Raw genomic sequence first — 18,832 nt, 5'->3', positions numbered from 1 at the left:
CAAGTTGACGGTATAAGGTAGCATCAACTTCAGGAGAAGTACAAGAGACTGAAAGTTTGACTCCAGACTGAAAGGGAGAGGGGGCTGGCTTACAGTCTTCCATGTGAAAATGACGAAGAATATCACAAGCATACTTGGACTGGGAAAGGAAAATACCCTCCTTGGATTGCAAGACTTGAAGACCGAGAAAATAGTGTAAGTGTCCTAAGTCTGTCATTTCAAATTTCTTTTTAAGGCTGGACTTCACATGGATTATAAGGTTGGGATCACTACCAGTAAGAATAAGATCATCAACATAAAGAACAAGGATGATAAGAGAGTTGCCCACTTTCTTGGTGTAGACAGTATTGTCAGAATAACACCTAGAAAAGCCAGATTCTAAAAGAAAGCTATCCATTTTGGCATACCAAGCCCGAGGAGCTTGCTTGAGGCCATAAAGGGATTTCTTAAGTCGACAAACAAGGCTGGAGTCTGTTTGTATGAAGCCAATGGGTTGTTCCATATAGATTTCTTCCTGCAAGTCCCCATGCAAGAAGGCAGATTTAACATCCATCTGATGGACTTCCCATTTTAAAGAGGCAGCAAGGGAAAGAACAAGGCGGATAGAGTTCATTTTGGCAACGGGGGAGAAGGTTTCAGTGTAGTCAATGCCTTCAACCTGTGAAAAACCCTTAGCAACAAAACGAGCTTTATGTTTATCAACTTTCCCATCTGGTCCATACTTGGTTCTGTAAACCCATTTACATCTAACAAGTTTTTGTCCCTTTGGTAGAGGAACAAGATCCCATGTATCATTTGTCATCAATGAATGATATTCTTCATTCATAGCTACTTCCCAATGTGGATGGCCTGAAGCTTCTGCAAAAGTGTCAGGATCATGATTTACTGGAGCTTGAGCCAGTAAAGAAGAGGCTCTTTCAAACTGAGAACGTGTACGTCGCTGATCTGTAGGATCACCGGCAAGATCACCTGCTGCATCCCGAGTAGCACGGACCCATCTTGGAAGTTGAGGATCCTGAGAAGGTGGGGGAGGATTATCATCCTCACTTTCATCATCTGAAGAAGAAATGTTTTCAAAAGTAGAAGAGATAGGAAGAGGTGGCACATCCGCCGGACTAGGCTCGCAGGCCGATTTATTTTCATCAAATTTTACATCTCTTCTAATGATAACATTTTTGGAATTAAATGGAATAAGTCTATAACCTTTTACATCTTCAGAATATCCAACAAAAGTACATTTCTCACTCTTAGGTTCTAAAGCTTTATGCTTTTCATCTGGAATATGGGCCCATGCTTCACTTCCAAACACACGAAAGTGACTTACATCTGGTTTAATGGAACTCCAAGCTTCTTCTGGAGTGATATTCTTTAGAACCTTAGTAGGAGTGCGATTGATTATATAATTTGCACAATTAATTGCTTCGGCCCAAAAACTAAGACTGAGTCCTTTAGATTGCAGCATACAATTAGCCATTTCCTTTAAGGTGCGATTTTTCCTTTCAGCTACACCATTTTGTTGTGGAGTGTATGGAACAGTATGTTGCATTTGAATTCCATTTTCGGTGCAAAAGTTGATGAATGTGTTTTTAACATATTCTCCACCATTATCAGTTCTTAGCTTAAGAATTTGATGTCCAGATTGTTTTTCAACAAAGGCTTTGAAGGCAAAAAATGTGTTAAATACTTCGCTCTTGAGTTTTAAGAAGTATACCCAAGTGCGTCTGGAGAAATCATCAATGAAAGTTAAGAAATACTTGCAGCCAGAGAATGAAGCAACAGGAAGTGGACCACATAAATCACTGTGCACAAGCTGTAAAGGGGCTGAGGCGTGCCAAGAGGCACGTTTGTCAAAACTGTCCCGATGATGTTTTCCGAGTACACATCCGGAACAAACACCATCTCTGCAAGATACCATAGGAAGACCTGTCACCATATTTTCTTTACATAGATGCTGAAGGGAGCGATAGTTTAAGTGACCATATCGCTCATGCCAAAGTTTGCTCACTTCATCATTATGAGCAACAAATATTGAGGGAAGATTGGATGACCCAAAGTTGTGAAACTTATACAACCTTGTGGAATCATCAGCAATACCAGTAGCTAGAATCTGTTTAGGATCTCTTAGATCCTTGATTACAACATCATGAGGTGAAAATTCAACAATTTTACCTTCACCTGAATGAGTTATCTGATAGACAGATAGAAGGTTGCAGGATAAGGTTGGAACACATAATACATCATTAAACTGACCATTGTCTAGATGAACAGTTCCAGTGCCTACAACATTAAGAGATCTATCATCACCAACATATATATTTTTGGTGTTACAATCATTTAAAGAAGAAAACATGGCTTGGTTTTTGGCCATGTGATAAGAGGCTCCAGAATCAATGAGCCACTCATGAGAAGGAGAAGAAGAAGATACATTTAATGCATAACCAGACTGAGATGATTGACAACGACATGCAGAAAGTGCCATTCCGGAAGTTGAAGTTGAAGTAGGCTCCACATGGATGTTATGTTTCTTCATTGCGCCTTCCAAGGCTTCCATCTTCTTAAAGCATTTAGATTCTAAGTGGCCATCTCGATTACAAAAGTTACAATGTCTATCAGTCTTCTTCCATTTGTTTTTATTGGTCTTATCATTTTGCTGAAATGATCTTTCATTTTGAGGCTGAGTTGGTTTAGGACCATTCTTTTGAGGATATGACTTCTTAGGATTCTTTGAATTTGGTTGCTGCTGGGCGGCTAACGCTTTCGTGGAAGAGTTTCCAAGATTAAGAAGACCTAGGTGTAAGAGTTTTTCTTGTTCTCTTATTAAAGAATCACAAAAAGAGTCAAAGGAAGGGGCCTTGTAGTCTTTTCCTTGACAAATGAAAGCTTCCCTTGTAGAATGGAAAGTGGAAACAAATACAGAGTAGGCTGGTCCCAACTTAGTAAGGATAGAATAAATAAGGTTACCATCTTCTTTCTTAACTTTAACACCTTCCAAGAGATATCTAAGGGTCTTGAATTTGGACAAGAAATCTTCAATGCAAGAAAAATTATTAGGATCCAAAGTAAGCAACTCATTTTCAAGTTGATGGGCTCTAATTTCATTTTTAATCCCAAAAGCTTTAGCGAGTTTTTCTAATGCTTCATGAGGAGTCTCAAGTTCTATAATGTGGAATCTAAGATCAGGAGAAATAGACATCCCTATCAAACCACGTGCTTGATCTTGTCTATTTTCCCATTTTGCAGCCTTGTCTTCATCTTTTGGTTTCTTCTCTTGGTCGGTGGCTATTCTGAAGAGACTTTTACTTCTAAGTAAATCTTCCATGTAGGCTACCCATTGGAAGTAGTTAGTGCTGTCAAGAATGACTTGGCATGGACTTTCCATTTTTTTTTTTTTAAACTGAAGCTGAATATGCTGAAAGTAAGTGTTCCAATGGATAAATCTCGAAAAAATAGGCGGTTTTAAAAAAAACGGCTCTGAAAAAGGCTTCCGGATGAAGAAGTTATGGCTTTTTGAAAACAAATTGTTGACGTTGCCGGCAAAGTGCGCGAATGTGCGGGAATGAAAAAATCCGCCCCCACAAAATGGAGACTTGAACCCAAGACCTCTACTCTCTTAAAATAGCTTTGAACCAATTGATCTATACAAAAAATTTGAGAGAGAGAGAGAGAGAGAGGGGGGCCTTGGTTTGCGTGCATGCCTTGAGAAAGCTCTTTTTCCCTACAAAACACAAAACACAAAACACAAAACCCAACACGAATATGCAAAGAAAAACGAACCTTGCAGCTCGAAATTAGCTTTAGCCAAAAAACTAGAAATTTTAAAAAAAAATCTCAAAGTTAGCTTTAGCCGAAAAACTAAATATTTTTCTCAATGTTTCTGATTTTCCGAGATCACACTAAGGTGCAGGGAAAAGAGCATACGCATGAGAAAAATCCTTCCTTTCTATTTCTGATTTGCCCATATCGCACAGAGTCGCAGGGCAAAGAGCATATGCAGAAATGAAAGGTATAGATCCGGTTAAAAAAAAAGGCTAAATAAACCGAAACCGAAATAAGCAGAGGAAAATAACAGTAAACTGCAAAAAACATTGTATACCTCCCGATCTGAAAAATGACGCAGCTGGGGCTACCGGAAACCTTTTCGCGTGAAACGAAAGGGGTTCCTCACTGGAACAGATGCTCCGAACACAACAGAGCAGTCCTCTCGGCCCGAAAGCAGTGAGAAACAGTAGATCTAGGAAACGACAGCCACATGCATTTCTACCGGCTTCAGATTTGGATCACCAACGGACGCGGCCCTCAAATAGCTCTGATACCATGTAGGAATTTACAGGGTAAGTTCCTCAGAAAGAACACCAAAAGGATACCGCTCACAACCAGATCACAGATCAATACGCCAGTATTTTTGACGTGGTTAAAACCCTCAAAGAGGGAAACAGTCCATGGCCTGTCCCAACGTGGGTACTACAGGCAATTTATTAATCAAAGAATGAAAATTTACATAAGCTTCTCTCATGCACGGATTACCCGAACAATGACCCTCCATGCGCTTTAAATAGAACTCATGGACCAATCGGGTGTCAAGCCACGGATCGAGTGTCGGTAATACCGAGGTGAAAGTGAACCGTCGGATCACTACATATCGTGACCGTCGGATTGTAAGTTAAAAAATGTACAACGGTAAAGAAACACACTTTACCTAACTCTATACTAGACCAAGTTGAACTTAACTATTTCCTATGTGTCGGAATATCCTAACAAATCTACCTTCTCCAATTGATCCAGCAACCAAAACCTAAAATCAATTAAATTCTCAGATCTACTATACCTTGCCTAAAATCATCATTCATTTCAGTCATCTCAAGCCCTAGTTGCCAATATCCTAATTGAGATTGACAAGGAGAGAGCCATCTCCCGACCTGGTAGGGCTAGCTACCAGTTTAAGCGTGGTTTGATGTTATCCTAGACCTGCCTTCCTTTAGCCTGAGCTAGATTTAGGCACTAACATAGTGGCAACCATACTGGGGAATGCAGTTTTATGTTCCTCAGCAAAATGTATCATGTTTAGATATGATTGTTGATGGTGGACAACGATCAGACACCGGAAGGATGAAATCATTCACCCGGTGACTCTAAATCAATTTTGAGATCAGATCCAAGGACTCCACTGGAGGATGAACTTGACCAGCAAAAACATGAAAGGACAATATGGAGAGATCAGGTATTCAAGTTGGAATTTTATCCAAGACATTATGTTCTTTGTTATAAATTATTTCTTCTCTTTTCCTGAGAATGTCAAGAAGGTTTTACAAAGTATACTGTGTTCGAGAAAAGATCCAAGACCTGCATTTGATTCCTTCCCTTTGAAGATTATGAATACCAAAGATTTGCATGCCTTTGAGCTTGATCAAGACCCTTTTTCTGAAGCTTTTGATGACCGTCTTCAAACTAATGAGCCTCAAGAGACCAAGACTGATTCTACACCTTCTGTACATACCCCTATACCTCGTAAAATTCCAGATCGATACAAGCCTCTGATTTTACCTCATATATCCCATGCTTTCCCTAAAAATCATGACCTATATCTACCAAGATTTGATGGTGAACGCGACAATATCACTGCTGAGAGACATGTACTGAATTCCGGAAGCCTTTGATCCGGAAATGGAATTTCAGTTGAGGGAAAGGAATCTTGCATCACTTGAAGAGATGCAGAACAGTGCAGTAGATGTAGAGGCTAATCTGCAGATTAGAAGGGAAAAGTTGAAGGAAGAAGAGATGAAGAACCTAGATCCAGAGGAATTGACATCTTTAGAGGTAAAGCTCGACATTTTGGTAAGTGCAATGAAAGAGATGATGCAAAAGATCACCACAAGGAATTAGTATGATGTTCAAGACCATGGTTCGTTGATTGAAGAAGAACAAGTGGCTGATCCAAAATATTTTCTTTCTTATCCCATTTGTCATAAATTTGATAATGATTTTTTTATAGATCATCTTGGAGAGGAGAGATCGGTTGATATGACATGTATGCTTGATGATGTGTTTTATACTGATGAATTCCCTAAGTTTGATTAGTATGATGATGATTATGTTCTTCAACAGAAGCTAGTCTTGTAGACAAATCAACAGCTGGTTTGTGGAAGGAGGAAGTTCATTTTCAGTATCTCGAATACAGTGATTAGACAATGCATATCAACTATGGAAGTGAGGAGGAAAGTGTAGCAAATTTTGAAGTAAGTGAAGGATCTTTGCCTTTTTGTTTTGCTTCATTTCAGTTCATCAGAGACAACTTTCATGCAATCAGAAATTAACTATTGACAAGTCTTGATCTAGACCATCTTGAGGGCAATGAAAACCTTGTTGAAGATGAAGAGGATGTTAGTATTAGGCTTTTTTCTCTTTCTTTGTAAGGCAAAGTCAAGAGTTGGTTCAAAACCCTGCTTGATGCAAGCATCTCGGATTTCCAGCAATTCATCAGAGTTTTGCTCGATAGGTGGGTGGTCAGACAAAAACCTTTCTTGATTCTAAAAGAATATAACCAGCTAAAAAGACTGCCAGAGGAGACAGTACAATAGTTTTCTGCCAGATTTAACCAAGTCTCTTTTTCGATGCTGGTTAATATAAGACCTCCTCCTGGATCCGCTCTCTTGCACTACCTAGAAGCCTTTGATCCAGAAATGGAATTTCAGTTGAGGGAAAGGAATCTTGCATCACTTGAAGAGATGCAGAATAGTGCAGTAGATGTAGAGGCTAATCTGCAGATCAGAAGGGAAAAGTTGAAGGAAGAAGAGATGAAGAACCTAGATCCAGAGGAATCGACATCTTTAGAGGTAAAGCTCGACATTTTGGTAAGTGCAATGGAAGAGATGATGCAAAAGATCACCACAAGGAATGAGTATGATGTTCAAGACCATGGTTCATTGATTGAAGAAGAACAAGTGGCTGATCCAAAATATTTTCTTTCTTATCCCATTTGTCATAAATTTGATAATGATTTTTTTATAGATCATCTTGGAGAGGAGAGATCTGTTGATATGACATGTATGCTTGATGATGTGTTTTATACTGATGAATTCCCTAAGTTTGATCAGTATGATGATGATTATGTTCTCCAAACAGAAGCTAGTCTTGTAGACAAATCAGTGGCTGGTTTTTGGAAGGAGGAAGTTCATTTTCAGCAGCTCGAAAACAGTGATTAGATGATGCATATCAGCTATGAAAGTGAGGAGGAAAGTGTAGAAAATTTTGAAGTAAGTGAAGGATCTTTGCCTTTTTGTTTTGCTTCATTTCAGTTCATCAAAGACAACTTTCATGCAATCAGAAATTAACTATTGACAAGTCTTGATCTAGACCATCTTGAGGGCAATGAAAACCTTGTTCAAGATGAAGAGGATGTTAGTATTAGGCTTTTTGCTCTTTCTTTGTAAGGCAAAGTCAAGAGTTGGTTCAAAACCCTGCTTGATGCAAGCATCTCGGATTTCCAGCAATTCATCAGAGTTTTGCTCGATAGGTGGGTGGTCAGACAAAAACCTTTCTTGATTCTAGAAGAATATAACCAGCTAAAAACACTGCCAGAGGAGACAATACAATATTTTTCTGCCAGATTTAACCAAGTCTCTTTTTCGATGCTGGTTAATATAAGACCTCATCTTGGATCCGCTCTCTTGCACTACCCGGAAGCCTTTGATCTGGAAATGGAATTTCAGTTGAGGGAAAGGAATCTTGCATCACTTGAAGAGATGCAGAACAGTGCAGTAGATGTAGAGGCTAATCTGCAAATCAGAAGGGAAAAGTTGAAGGAAGAAGAGATGAAGAACCTAGATCCAGAGGAATCAACATCTTTAGAGGTAAAGCTCGACATTTTGGTAAGTGAAATGGAAGAGATGATGCAAAATATCACCACAAGGAATGAGTATGATGTTCAAGACCATGGTTCATTGATTGAAGAAGAACAAGTGGCTGATCCAAAATATTTTCTTTCTTATCCCATTTGTCATAAATTTGATAATGATTGTTTTATAGATCATCTTGGAGAGGAGAGATCTGTTGATATGACATGTATGCTTGATGATGTGTTTTATACTGATGAATTCCCTAAGTTTGATCAGTATGATGATGATTACGTTCTCCAAACAGAAGCTAGTCTTCTATACAAATCAACAGCTGGTTTGTGGAAGGAGGAAGTTCATTTTCAGCAGCTCGAATACAGTGATTAGACGATGCATATCAGCTATGGAAGTGAGGAGGAAAGTGTAGCAAATTTTGAAGTAATTGAAGGATCTTTGCCTTTTTGTTTTTCTTCATTTCAGTTCATCAGAGACAACTTTCATGCAATCAGAAATTAACTATTGACAAGTCTTGATCTAGAACATCTTGAGGGCAATGAAAACCTTGTTCAAGACTTTTCATATCTAGAGTTGCAGCCTCCGAATGCCATTGATTGTCAAGTTGCAAATGAAGACTTGGAAGCTGAACCATATGATCAAATGATGCCAGATGATTCTGTACCATTTTGTTTTGAATCATTTTAGTTTTTGAAGGGAAAATTGCATAGTATATCTTCAAATGAGCAACCTGTAGGAAATCGTTCAATCTCATCGGAACCAATAGAAAATGGGTTGCAACAATATTTTCAAGTTTTTCATGATCCAATAGCTGATGTGTTGGATGAGGTCTGCAGTAAAAGTCCTTCTCCATTAGCTAACTATGAGCTTGAAAAAAGTATTGATACAAACTTGATCCAACAACCAGTTTCTTTGTCTTTTTCAGCAGGAGTCTCGTCACAAATCTCAGATGAAAGCTTGCATTAATGGTATGAGCAGAAGAAAAGTAATCCATTGGATGAGCTAAGTCCCAGTGTGCATTAATTTCAAGATCCTTATGCAGTGTTTTTGGAGTCAGATAGAGAATCCATATTATTCAATGGATTTGTTTACAAGTTTTCATGGGATTTGCCTTTCAGTAGTTCTCTCTTATTGTTCATAAGTAAGCACTTGTGGAGAATGCAAATAGCAGCTAGAATGCTTACTTGGTTGCATTGGTTATTTCACTTCACTTGATTAGGTGATGAATGGAGCAGTTAGATTAGGCTTTATTGAATAAGCTCCATTTTGAGCATATTTTCCAGTTTGTAAGTTGTGTTTTAGTATTGATTCAATTTCAAGTCAGTTTGTGTCTTTGAGTCATCAGTATTCAGTCATGTAATTTCAGCTTGAGTTTATTAATTCCATATTGCCCAATGGATAAGGCATTGGTCTGATCTCCCAAAGATTTGTGGTTCTTGGCACCTCTAAGAAGCTACCATCCCCATTGGAGCCAATGTTAGTGTCAATCTTTGAAACCTTCCACCAGTGATCAAATATGCTCTTAAAAAATGATTTTAAGGTGTCAAAGTCAAATTTTGTCATTTCAGTGCGTCTTCAAGTAAAATTTGGTCTCTAGGTATTAGATCTAGGGTTTGTTTTCACTCCTTTCAAATTTTTCCAAATCTTGGTCCATGTCACCATTCAGTTGAGTGTACCATCATTCAGAGAGTTTTTATCATCATTTCAGGTTCCAATGGATCATTTTACACCTTGTTCGTGCTTCAATTGTACTGGGTAAGGCTCATTTCCCTCTCCTAGGGTTTTGAAGGTAATTTCTCTTGGATGGTAAAATCATCAATAAAACTTGTATCCTGATGCTCATACATATTCCCCTATCCTTAATGTACCTTCTTAAGCACTTCCCACCACTGATATCCCTCAAATTCATCATTTTCCCACAAACCCTAGCTTCTTGCTATAATTTGACAATTTTCTAGGCTAGGCCTGTGTTTTGCCCTTTTGGACCCCTTCCCCTCACTCAATATTTGAAATTCAACTTTCCATTACTTCCTAACATCCCTCTCTACTTCCCAAAATTTTCTCAAGAATTTAGAAGCCTCTTAGCCCCTTCATTTCCCTTCATTTCTACAAATCCCTTGTTCCACACATCGGGATAGGTTTTACTCAAATGATGTTTTTGAGCAAGAAAAAATGAATTTCGCAAAATTCAGAGAGGTTTTTGTCCATAATAGGCCAAGGAAGAAAAATGTCCTTCACTGTTTACACAGGTTTTATGGTTTTAGAGAAATGTCAAAAATACAAGTTGCCTCAGGAGAGTTAATGCACCTCTAGAGTGACCTTGGGAAAATCATGATTTCGCCTAGCCTGGTTGGCCAAATGACTTTCTTGATGAGTCAAATGATAACTATACACAAATTTATTTCTAATTAGCTATCATGAGATCAATTTGGAGTTGAGTAAGACCTTCAAACGTTGATTGCAACAGCGCTCTGCATTTAGGAAGCCTCCTTTTGCACATTTTTACCAGTCTTGGGAGATTTGACTTTTGATAGGGAAAATGAACTCCAACATGAAACATTCAAGATTATTTGGAAATTAGACTCAATACACTTTCCAACGAGCTATCCCACACCCCATTTGGACACTGGGAAGCCCTCCAAAATGGGTCTACAAAAAGGCATTGCGCATTAAATTAGCACTGTGCACCTGTTGAAAACACCTCAAAATTGTTATCAAAACACCTCCAAGGCTATTTAATGCTTGTGCCAAGTAAGTTTACCATTCCTCCTTGGTAAGAAAGAAGTTTTCTTATTTTCTTGATTGTGTTTGGCATCATTTCATAGCAAACCCTATTAGCATTGAAAAATTCTCTCATAAACCCTAAATAAGCTAAAACTACCTCTCATAAGCCACCAAGGGTCATTTTCTGCTCTTATCCTTCATTTACACCTAGTTTACCAAGTATTTTTCACTATCCATCAATCATCAAGATTCATTCCACTAAACCCTACTTTCTACATCAAACCCTAGCCCTAACACACTATTTACTGACCCTAACTCCCAAATCCTACATATTCACTACACCTACTTCACTAACAAACTTTTATCCCACATTCTAAACCCTACTCACTCCCCTCATTTCCCCCCATTCCCTTATCAACCATATACCCTAACTCCATCAAACATCCACACCACCATATTATGCCTCACTTACCTTACATTTTCAAATCTCTTCATACTCATTTGTTTTCACTACAATCCTTCATCTCACATCAGCTACCACATCACCAAAACCCATGGACAGAGACACAGACTATGAGAGGGAGGAGGAAACTTTAGTGATAGTTCTAGGGAAAGACATGTGCCAAGGAAGCCTCACAAAGGGGGAAAAATCATCCGAGACGAACCTATCAGTCTTACAGAGTTGCTTGCTTGCCCACTTGCCATATCATGTTTTAGACATCTCTCTTGCAATGATTTTTTGAAATGGTGAAGAGGGTCAAATTCCATCATGAACTGGCTAGGTTTTTTGTTACTCATCTAGACAGGGGTCAGGTTACCCTTGCTAGTGTTTCTTTCACATTATCGCCTATCACTATTTGACCCGAAACAAGATTTATAATGCAAGGATAAAGAGGCTAAAATCCAAGCTAAAAAGAGATTTGAGGAGAAAATAAGAGCAACATAAACTCAAGATCTTGGCTAAAGCATTATTGGCCCATCAAAGCACCTAACAAGGATCATTCATGCCAAATTTCAAGAAATTTGGAGAAAATTTTGTCATTTTTGAATTTTTGAATTGGAAAAACAGGTTGGCGCTGCGCTTTTGTTGGAGGCATCCATTTGCAAAATAGCTTATATATTTGGAATCAACATGGAAAAATAAGCAATCTCAGAAATAGTAAGGAATTTTGGACAAGTTCTAGGTCTCCAAAAGGGAAAAAAACACCCAAAAAGTGCCCTCTCTGCCACTTTTTTGCCACACAAGAAGCAGTCATGGGAGAATCAGTTTTTGGAGGGGCAAATGAACTCCAAATTCAGAAATTCAAGTTGTTCCAGAAAGTAGACTCGATAATATTTCCAATGAGCTATCCTAAACCTAATTTGGACTCCAGGAAGGCTTCCAAAACGTTGACTGTAACAACACTCTGCCTTTAGGCAGCCTCATTTGGCACATTTTGACCAGTCTTGGGATATTTGATTTTTGACAGGGCAAATGAACTTTAAATTGAAAAGTTCTAGTTGGGTTGGAAATTAGACTCAAATACCTTTCTAAAGAGCTATCCTGCGCCCAATTGGGACACCAGGAAGGCCTCCAAAAGTCTTCCGGAAAACGTGCAACGCACAGGTGGAGGAGCGCGACGCACATAGAGCGCGCAGCGCACTTGGAGATCTGCCCAGTGTTAATTTCTAACCAGCGCGACGCACACAGAGCACACGACGCACTAGGCTTTGCGCGCGGCGCATAGAGAAAAAGTGCCCAGAAGTTGCCAAACTCACTCAAATTTCCTTGTGAAGCCCCTCTAATTGCAAGGTAGGCTCTCAAACTCACTTGTGCATCAAATTTGGTAAAGATATGGTGGTTTATTGCCGATGATTGAATGCAAAAACATTTCATAAATTTAAACACAAGAAGACACCAAGAAGCCATCTTTCTAGGGTTGTATAAAAGTGTATGTTGATGCCAAGGTCCCCTTTTCCTTCCTTATCATTTTCGCTTGTTCCCCTATGCCATTTTCCCTATTATCACTACCCTAACACTACCAAACTCATATTCCCTTTCCCCTCCTCCTATTGGTCAATACAAACCCTAAAACCCTACCTTGCCAAAAACCCAAACCCTACCCTATCAAAATACCCCAAAACCCCTTACATATCCCTAAACCAAATTCTCCTATAACCCCTATTCCCATTACACTACTCCCCTCCCAGTACTCCCTTGTTTCATTGTTCCCCTTGGTGGCAGATATCACAAACAACACCCAACTTCATCATCATCAAAGGAGTAGCCTCAATACAGTTCATAAACAGCAGTCCTCTTGTCCTCAAGATATTTTATATAGCAGTCACGACATTTGAGCATTTATCGGACTATGAGGTTATGAGCGCCATGAGACCACTACGGTGCCAGTTTTCATCACATATCAGAGAGGTTATCCAAAAGGCACCAGACCTTTGTTTGCAACAGCAAAGCGAGTGTTATCTCCACCCAAGGTGGAAGGGGCCTCGCTTCCTCCATCGAAAACACAGGTACAGGACAAGGGCAAAAATCCCAAGCATGACGAGGGGCCTTCAGGTGTGCCATCAGGTGAACGAGAGACCAAATTCATTCTCCTTCAGGATGATGATGATGCCGACACAGGTCCGCAAAGTGCACAACTGAAAGAGACCATCCAGGAGCAAGAAACAGAGATTCAATCCTTATCACTCAAGTTGGAGATGGCAAAATGGAACATCAGGTATTTGGAGCAGAGGAACAAACAGCCGGAAGACTAGCACGTGATCATGGAGCTGCAGAACATCCGTGAAGATCGCCAAGCTGCCCAACATTAGAGGATTGAGTTCACTTCCTTGGAGCAACAGATTCATGATGATCGGGAGTCTACTCTCGAGTTAGTTAACATGCACCTGGAAAAAATGTTGAACAAGGCCGACGAAGACAACGCACTACTTAGACACATGACTTATCATTACAGGACACGGAGCTTGAGTTTAAAGGCTTGGATAAGGAGCTTAAAGGCGAAATTGAGGAAAGCAACAAGAAATGAAAAAAGGGAAAAAGAGAAAGATCGGCTTTGAATCTTGTTTGAGGCTTCCTTGGCTCAGCGTGGCACTCTATAGAGAGCCCCCAGCCCAAATTTCAAAAACTTTGGGGCAATTTTGTGTTTTTGAAAATTTTTTGGTCAAAAAACAGGGTTTTTCTCCCTGTGCGTCGCGCACCCCACTCGACGCTAAAATTATAGAACTCAGATCGAGAAATGGCTTGCATTTTTGGATTCAGCATCAAAAAATACGTCTACTGGTGTCTGGGCAGGAAACTTTGACATTTTTTGGGTCTCCTAAAGGTCAAAAAACACCCAAAAATGGCCTCTCTCCCACTTTTTGGACACACAGAAAGCAGTCTTGGGAGAATGAAGTTTTGGAGGGGAAAATTAGCTTCACATTCAGAAATTCCAGTGGGGTTAGAAAGTAGACAGGCCAAGCTTTCCAACAAGCCCACTTTGGCACATTTTGGTCACCTACAAGTGCCCCAAAACAGGCCCTAAAGTAGCGCGATGCACAGAGAAAAGCACGCGGCGCAGAGAGGAAATTTTGCCCAGTTTGCTCCCGTTTAGCAAAATTTCGCGTCGCGACTTCTCCAAGTGGACCCGGTCATTCACTATTCGGTTTTTTGGCACCAAAGGCGGCTTTTAAAGAGTTTTCTCTCTAGGTGGGCATCTATCCAAGTGGCGAAGAATGCAAAGGGTCACCACATGCCAAATGTCATGCTTGAGAGCGCTGCACCTGTAGCTGATGGTTGGCTCTCCATCTCCATTTCGAAATGATTTGAGTAACTTCCCAACCCCTGGGTGTTCCATCTCTTCTCCACACATTCTATAAATTGTATACATTTTATTTGCAAAGGGTTGGTTGGCTTGTAACTTCTGGGAGACTGTGGGAAAGGAACTTTGTTTCTGCATTATATATTTTTACATAGAATTAATGAAAGGCAGCGGCTCTGCTTCATGAGATTCCTGTGGTTGTGAGTGTAGCAATTGTGTCTCTTATGTTTCATATGTATCTTGTTATGTTCCATATTTCATTTCATATTCATTTATGGTGAAATTTTTGGAATGAGATTAGGTAGAATTCAAGTTTATTGCTCTACCTGTGGGAAAATTCATGTACAGTGTTCATTCTTCTGTTGAAAAGGATTCATGTTGTCCATGCCCCTTTCACCTTCTTAATCAACCTCCCCATTCCACCATATCTTAAAACTGAAGTTGTTATACTTTCTGCCTACCTTGCCTCACGAAATAACTGCTCCTTTACGTTAAGTTCTCTGTTTCATTGAGGTCCAATGGTCCCATAACATCCCAAAAACACAGTCATTCATAAAAATCCCTCTTTATGTTCATTTTCACTTAGTACCCTAAGAAAAATTGTTCGTTGGAAATTCATCTCAGTCCTTTTCGTTCATCTATTCGCTGAGTGTGACTCGGAGAGAGCCCTCTCCACTCTCGTAGGGCTAGCTGACTGAGCGTGGTTTGTGGTTACCCTAATTTTTGCCTTCTTCAGCCTAAGGCAGATTTAGGTGCTAACATAGTGGCGACCATACTGGGGACAAAAATGGTTTGCTTGAAGATTGTTTTGCCCCAGTACATCTATCAAGCTCAGATCTGATGGTTGATGGTGAACAACGATCTGACATAAGAAGATGGCTAAAATCATTCACCTGGCGACTCCATTCACTGAAGAATCCAACAATCGGTGCTTCATGGTGACTCCACTGGAGGTCTAACTTTTTCTCTGTGAAAATGGAAGGATCTTACACAAAGTTCAGTTATCCAAAGTGGAATGGTATTCAGGACCTACTCTGCTTCCTTGTGAATTACTTCTTTGTTGTTCTTGAAGCTTCCCTGAAAGTTTTTCAGAACTTGTTGTATGATAAAGGTGATTAGAATATTCACTCGACCTATTCAAAAAGTGTAAATAATGAGTTTCCCTTGGATCCTGGCCTCCTTACTTTTCCTACATCTTATGATGATTCTCTGCAAAGTGATGAGCCTAAAGAAAACAAAACTGATCCCATAGCTCTTGTACATATCCCTATAGCTGTTATAATCCCAGATAGGTATAAACCTCTTGTTTTACCTTCTGTTCTTCATGCTTTCCCCAAAAATTATAATCTATACTTGCCAAGATTCGACGATGAATGTAAGAATGTCAATGTCGAGCAACATGTGCAGAATGTTGAGACTTTTCTAGACCTTTTTGAAATTGATGAAGAAGATGTCAGTATAAGGCTTTTTGCGCTTTCTTTGCAAGGCAAAGTCAAGAGTTGGTTCAAAGCCCTGCCGGATGCGAGCATCATAGATTTACAGCAGTTCATCAAAGTTTTTCTTGACAGGTGGAGGATTGGACAGAACCTTTTCCTTATCGTAGAGGATTATAATCAGCTGAAAAGACTGCCAGGGCAGACAGTACAACAGTTTTCAGCCAGATTTAATCAAGTTTATTATTCGATGCCAGTTGATATAAGACCCACTCCTGGATCTGCTCTCTTGCACTACCCGAGTGCCTTTGATCTGGAAATGGAGTTTCAGCTGAGAGAAAAGAATGTCGCAACACTTGAAGAGATGCAGAACAATGCAGTAACTGTAGAGGCTCATTTGCTGATCAAAAGGGCAAGGTTGAAAGAAGAAGAGATGAAAAACGTGGATCCAGAGAAAACTACACCTTCAGAGGAAAAGCTTGACATTTTGTGCAGTAGAAGAGATGGTGAGAAAAATGATTGCAAAAAATGAAAATGACGTTCATGAAAAAGTGGCTGATCCAAAACATTTTGTTTCTTACCTCAGTAGACATAAGGATTGTTTTGTAGATCATATTGGTGAAGAAAGACCTATTGATATGACATGTATGCTTGATGACGTGTTTTATACTGACGATTTGCCTCAGTTTGATCAGTATGATGATGATGATTATTCTCTCCAAATAGAATCTAATCTTGCAGACAAATCAACAGCTAGTTTATGGGATGAGGAAGTTCGCTTACAGCAGCTCGAGTACAATGATCAACCGAGGCATATCAGCTATGGAAACGATGAGGAAAGTGCAACAGATTTTGAGGTAAGTGAAGGATCTTTGCCTTTGTGCTTTGATTCATGTCAGTTCATCAGAGATAATTTCCATGCAATCAGACATCAGCTATCGATAAATCTTGATTTGGATCCTCTTGAGGGAGATGAAAACTTTGTTCCAGACTTCTTATATTCAGAGTTCCAGCCCCCAAATGCCATTAATAGTTAGGTTGCACATGAAGACATAGAAGCTGGCTTATATGATCAGACGATACAGGAAGATTCCTTACCTCTCTATTTTGAATCATTTTAGTTTTTGCGGGGTAAATTGCATAGTAAATCTTCAAATGAAAAGCTTGTAGGAAATCAACAATCTCTCAGTTTTAATGTTGAAGATGAGACAGATGGCGAAATTTTTGAGTAGGTCGTTAATAAGAAATCTTCCACTGAAATGATTGATGAAATCGTTTTGGATACAGAACCAGATTTGCAGCCACCAAACACAATTCAAGATCAGATTACAGATGAAGGTGAGGCAGCCGAAATACATGATTTAATGGTGCAAGAGGATTTTGTACCCTTGTGTTACGAAGCATTCCAGTTTATAAGGCAGAATATTCGTAATATCTCTTTTGAAAAGTATGACAATTCGATGAGCAGCTTAATAGATCAGCAGGTTGAAGAATTCCATATGGCTGAAAGTGATGAATGAAAAAGTGTCGTTTCCGATCTGTCCATAGAAGAAGACAGAGTTTTGGATCCAAACGTTCTCATGTCATCAGAACACAGTCTTCATGAAGAAATAATCTAGTCAGCTCAAATCTTTGCTCAAGACCAGGAACATACTCTTATTGAAATACAGTGTGAAGAAAGATCAGTATCAAAGGAGAAAGACACCTTGCTCTTTCAGCAGGAGGAAAATCATCATGTTTTTCATGATCCAATGGCAAATCTATTGCGGTCAGCAGTGAACGTGATTATTGCAGTATTCAACGATGAAGGAGATCATGGTCAATTATGTTTTTTGAGGCCCAGTTACCAGTCTCTATTGTTGACCAGAAGATCTGATCCGGAGAATCAATCAAGGAGGCATCTACTTGATTGGTTACATTGGAAGACACATTACACATGATTGTGCATATTGCATTAGTACGCAGGTGGCTGTCATCATGATTTGAAACCCTCGAAGTATTGATGGACTGTTGCCATTGAATAAGTTTCGTCAGTTCTTGTTTTAGTTAAGTCAGTCATGAGTCATTTCCTTTTTAATTGAGTAGGTTTTTTCAGTCATGTTGGCTTCATAATTAAGTCAATTTAATTCAAGTTTCAGTCAATAAATTGAGTCATGTTGGTTTGTCAGAATAATGGACTCCATAGCCCAATGGACGAAGGCACTGTCTGCTCACCCAAAGATCTGCAGTTCTTGGCACCTCCAAGGAGCTGCCATCCATATTGGAGCCAATGTTAGTGTCAGTATTTGCAGCCTTCCTCCAGTGATTAAACATGCTCTTACAAAGTGATTTTAAGGTGTCAAGGTCAAATTTTGTCATCTCAGTGAGTCTTCAAGCAAAATTTGGTCACTAGGCATTAGGTTTAGGGTTTGATTTTACCCTTGTCAAAGTTTTCCAAATGTCGGTCCATGTCATCGTTCAGCTGAGTGTACCATCATTCAGAGATTTTTCATTATCATCTCAAATCCCACTGGGTCATTTTACACCTTGTTCATGCCTCAGTTGCACCTAGGTAAGGTCATTTCCCTCTCCTAGGGTTTTGAAGGCAATTTCTCTTGGGCGGTCAAATCATTGGCAAAATAGGTATCCTGATGTTCATAAACCTTCCCCTATTCTTAAAGTACCTTATCAAACACTTCCCATCACTGAGATCCCCCAAATTCCTCATTTTCGCACAAACCCTAGTTTCTTGCTACAACTTGGCAATTTTCTAGGTTGGACCTGTGTTTTGCCTTTTTGGACTCCTTCCCCTCACTCAACCTTTGAAATTCCACTTTCCCCTGCTTCCTAACATCCCTCCCTACTTCCCAAAATTTCCTCAAGAATTTAGAAGCTCCCTATCCCCTCCATTTCGCTTCATTTCGACAAACCCCTTGTTCCACACATCGAGATAGGTTCTACTCCAATGATGTTTCTGAGCAATAAAAGATGATTTTTTGAAAACTGAGAGAGGTTTTTGTCCAAAACATGCCAAGGAAGAAAAAATATTTCA

Source organism: Pinus tabuliformis, chromosome 1_1 (assembly GCF_031772625.1).
Source record: "Pinus tabuliformis cultivar Carrire ecotype Pingquan chromosome 1_1, CPIR1, whole genome shotgun sequence".
Taxonomy (NCBI): domain Eukaryota; kingdom Viridiplantae; phylum Streptophyta; class Pinopsida; order Pinales; family Pinaceae; genus Pinus; species Pinus tabuliformis.
The sequence above is the reverse complement of the archived record's forward strand: the minus strand, read 5'-3'. Positions refer to the sequence as shown.